Below are 5345 nucleotides of genomic sequence, written 5' to 3' on the forward strand. Positions count from 1 at the left end.
ATTTCTTCTGAATTACAAGGAGGGTTGGTGCCCTCCTTGTGACAGTGAGTTCTCACTCTGAGTTCACACGAGATACAGTTTTTAAAAGAGTGTGGAACTGTCTCCTTCTCTCTCACTTCCACTTTCACCATGTGACACATCTGTTCCCCCTTTGCCTTGCACTGTGATTATAAGCTTCCTGAGGCCCTCATCAGAAGTAGTTACTGGCACCATGCTTCTTGTACAGCCTGCAGAACCATGAGCCAATTAAATGTATTTCCTTTATAAATTACTTAGTCTCAGGTATTTCTTTATAGCAATGCAAGCACAGGCTAAAACACCTGGATTATTCCACCCACTGCACAGTCATTTATAGATCATCTGCCTATGGATTTCCCATGTTGTAGACTCTCCACAGGAAAGTTAAAACAGCCCAAATTGGATTCTCTCCATCCTTCAGAAGTTCCTGGGTGCTTTGTACTCAATCCAAACAGGTGTACTTTGATGAAGCAAGTTTACTTTCATATTAGGCTGAGGGAAACACAATTAGAAAGCAAAACATGCAGAAAAGAAAATCACGGTGCCCACCAAAGTCAAGAAAAAATTAAATTGAAATTTTCAGTTCTCCTAATTCTAGGGGCATCTCTATTTACCTCCCCAGGTCAGCAACTCCCATTTGTTCAGACAACACAGGGTCACAATTACTCTTACATGAGCCCTGCAGCATTGCTCCTCAGCAATTTTTTAAGAATCGGCTGGCCTCTCTGGAGAATTATTCTCTCTAAAAAGCCAGAAGTTTGTCATGAGTGTTAGGGTCATTTCTTCCAATAGCCCCACTATATGTCCTGAGTGAGTTTCTCACTTCACAGACCATTTTTATCCCCATAATTCTGCAGCTAGGTGAATGGCAGCCTCCCAGGAAGGTATTAATATACTGTTAGTCTGTTGCACTGTGCACAGCTTGAAACACAACTAATAAATTTTCCGTAAATTTTTCTTATCCCCTTTAAGCCTTAACTTTCTCAGGATGTGTGTGGTGCTGCTGAGCTGTCAAAGAAGCTGTCCATGGAAAGCCTCTCATTTTTCTTTTAGTGCAAATTCTTAAAAAGTCACAAAGCAAAACAAATTACCCCTATAAAAATTATAACGGCCAACAGGAAAATTCATGGCAGCCCTCCTCCACGAACACAGCTGCCACAATTCATGCTCACCCACATCCATTAACCACTCATCTCCCCTGCACCTAGTGAGGCACAGGCTCTGGGGAGTGGGCTTTAGGACCTTGAAGAGCAGCATGCCCTCTCTGCCAGTTTCTCTACCTACCCCAGACCACTTCTGACCTCACCATGCCACTGAAACTGCTCTCACCAGGGTCATCAATGATCAGATAGAGGGCAACTTTCAACCATTTTTTTTCCTGACCTTTCAGGAGAATCTAGTACTCTCAATGACTCCCTTCTATGAGAAAAAGACTTGCTGTTGGGTTCTAAAATGTCTCCCACTTTACCTGGTTTTTATCTGCCTCCTCCTTTACTGTTCCTACTCCTCCAGTCTTTTAAACTGTTGGCCCTTCTCTTTCCTAAGCCCTTTACCCTCCTTATTTAACACCCTTCCTCTAGGCAGACTCACCCTACCTCATAGATTCAATTACTATCCACATATCAACAACTCTCATGTATTTTTCTTCACCCAGATATCTCTGTTTAAAATCTTTATATCCGGAGGTTCCAAGATGGCCAAATAGGAACAGCTCCAGTTTGCAGCTCTGAGCGTGACCCACACAGAAGACGGGTGATTTCTGCATTTCCAACTGAGGTACTGGGTTCACATCACTGGGGCTTGTAAGACAGTAGGTGCAGCCCACAGAGCAGGGCAGGGCTTGTCTCACCTGGGAAGTGCAAGGGGTTGGGGAATTCCCTATCCTAGCAAAGGGAAGCCATGATAGACAGTACCTGGAAAATCGGGACACTCCCACCCTAATACTGTGCTTTTCCAATGGCCTTAGCAAATGGCACACCAGGATATTATATCCCACGCCTGGCTCAGAGGGTCCCACGCCCACGGAGCCTCAGTCACTGCTAGCAGAGCAGTCTGAGATCGAACTGCAAGGCAGCAGCAAGACTGGGGGAGGGGCGTCTGCCATTGCTGAAGCTTGAGTAGGTAAACAAATCTGTCGGGAAGCTCGAACTGGATGGAGCCCACCACAGCTCAAAGAGGCCTGCCTGCCACTGTAGAATCCACCTCTGGGGGCAGGGCATAGCTGAACAAAAGGTAGCAGAAACTTCTGCACTTAAACGTCCTGGTCTGACAGCTTTGAGGAGAGTAGTGGTTCTCCCAGCACGAAGTTTGAGATCTGAGAACAGGCAGACTGCCTCCTCAAGTGGGTCCCTGACCCCGAGTATCCTAACTGGGAGACACCTCCCAGGAGGAGCCAACAAACACCTCATACAGCGCAGTGCCCCTCTGAGACAAAGCTTCCAGAGGAAGGATCAGGCAGCAACATCAGCCATTCTGCAATATTTGCTGTTCTGGGGCCTCCGCTGGTGATACCCCGGCAAACAGACTCTGGAGTGAACCTCCAGCAAACTCCAACAGACCTGCAACTGAAGATCCTGACTGTTAGAAGGAAAACTAACAAACAGAAAGGACATAATTGTCAGATTCACCAAAGTTGAAATGAAGGAAAGAATGTTAAGGGCCAGCCAGAGAGAAAAGTCAGGTTACCCACAAAGGGAAGCCGTTCAGACTAACAGTGAATCTCTCAGCAGAAACTCTACAAGCCAGAAGAGAGTGGGGGCCAATATTCCACATTCTTAAAGAAAAGAATTTTCAACCCAGAATTTCATATCCATCCAAACCAAGCTTCATAAGTGAAGGTGAAATAAAATCTTTTGCAGACAAGCAAATGCTGAGAGATTTTATCACCACCAGGCCTTTCTCACAAGAGCTCCTGAAGGAAGCACTAAACATGGAAAGGAACAACCGGTATCAGGCACCACAAAAACATGCCAAATTGTAAAGACCATCAATGCTAGGAAGAAACTGCATTAACTAATGAGCAAAATAACCAGATAACATCATAATGACAGGATCAAATTCACACATAACAATTTTAACCTGAAATGTAAATGGGCCAAATACTCCAATCAAAAGACACAGACTAGCAAATTGGATAAAGAGTCAAGACCCATCAGCGTGCTGTATTCAGGAAACCCATCTCACTTGCATAGGATCAAAATAAAGGGATGAAGGAAGATCTACCAAGTAAATGAAAAACAAAAAATAATAAAACAGATTTTAAACCAACAAAGACCAAAAGAGACAAAGAGGGCATTACATAAAGGTAAAGGGATCAATGCAACAAGAAGAGCTAACTATCCTAAGTATATATGCACTCAAAACAGGAGCACCTAGATTTATAAAGCAGGTCCTCAGAGACCTACAAAAAGACTTAGACTCCCACACAATAATAATGGGAGATTTTAACACCTCACTCTCAACATTAGACAGATCAACGAGACAGAAAGTTAACAAGGATATTCAGGAATTGAACTCAGCTCTGCACCAAGCAGACCTAATACACATCTACAGAACTCTTCACCCCGAATCAACAGAATATACATTCTTCTCAAAACCACATCACATTTATTCCAAAATTGACCACATAGTTGGAAGTAAAGCACTACTCAGCAAATGTAAAAGAACAGAAATCATGACAAACTGTCTCTCAGACAACAGTGCAATCAAACTAGAACTCAAGATTAAGAAACTCAATCAAAACCACTCAACTACATGGAAACTAAACAACTACATGGAAACTAAACTACATGGAAACTAAACAACCTGCTCCTGAATGACTACTGGGTACATAACAAAATGAAGGCAGAAATAAAGATGCTTTTGAAACCAATGAAAACAAAGACACAATGTACCAGAATCTCTGGGACACATTTAAAGCAGTGTGTAGAGGGAAATTTATAGCACTAAATGCCCACAAGAGAAAGCAGGAAAGATCTAAAATTGACACCCTAACATCACAATTAAAAGAACTAGAGAAGCAAGAGCAAACACATTCAAAAGCTAGCAGAAGGCAAGAAATAACTAAGATCAGAGCAGAACTGAAGGAGACAGAAACACAAAAAAACCCTTCAAAAAACCAATGAACCCAGGAACTGGTTTTTGAAAAAAAATCAATAAAATTGATAGATGGCTAGCAAGACTAATAAAGAAGAAAAGAGAGAAGAATCAAATAGATGCAGTAAAAAATGACAGAGGGGATATCACCACTGATCCCACAGAAATACAAACTACCATCAGAGAATACTATAAACACCTCTATGCAAATAAACTAGAAAATCTAAAAGAAATGGATAAATTCCTGGACACATACACCCTCCCAAGACTAAACCATTCAAGAAGTTGAATCTCTGAATAGACCAATAACAGGTTCTGAAATCGAGGCAATAATTAATGGCCAACCAACGAAAAAAAGTCCAGGACTAGACGGATTCACAGCCGAATTCTACCAGAGGTACAAAGAGGAGTTGGTACCATTCCTTCTGAAACTATTCCAATCAATGGAAAAAGAGGGAATGCTCCCTAACTCCGTTTATGAGGCCAACATCATCCTGATACCAAAGCCTGGCAGACACACAACAAAAAAGGAGAATTTTAGATCAATATACCTGATGAACATCGATGTGAAAATCCTCAATAAAATACTGGCAAACCGAATCCAGCAGCACATCAAAAAGTTTATCCACCATGATCAAGTGGGCTTCATCCCTGAGATGCAAGGCTGGTTCAACATATGCAAATCAATAAACGTAATCCAGCATATAAACAGAACCAAATACAAAAACCATATGATTATCTCAATAGATGCAGAAAAGGCCTTCGACAATATTCAACAGCCCTTCATGCTAAAAACTCTCAATAAACTAGGTATTGACGAGATGCATCTTAAAATAATAAAAGCTATTTACAACAAACCCACAGCCAATATCATACTGAGTGGGCAAAAACTGGAAGCATTCCCTTTGATAATTGGAATAAGACAGGGATGCCCTCTCACACCATTCCTATTCAACATAGTGTTGGAAGTTCTGGCTAGGGCAGTGAGGCAGGAGAAAGAAATAAAGGGTATTCAATTAGGAAAAGAGGAAGTCAAATTGTCCCTGTTTGCAGATGACATGATTGTATATTTAGAAAACCCCATCATCTCAGCCCAATATCTCCTTAAGCTGATAAGCAATTTCAGCAAAGTCTCAGGATACAAAATCAATGTGCAAAAATCACAGGCATTCCTATACATGAATAACAGATCAACAGAGAGCCAAATCATGAGTGAACTCCCATTCACAATT

This window comes from Mandrillus leucophaeus, unplaced genomic scaffold (genome assembly GCF_000951045.1).
Source record: "Mandrillus leucophaeus isolate KB7577 unplaced genomic scaffold, Mleu.le_1.0 Scaffold75, whole genome shotgun sequence".
Taxonomy (NCBI): Eukaryota; Metazoa; Chordata; class Mammalia; order Primates; family Cercopithecidae; genus Mandrillus; species Mandrillus leucophaeus.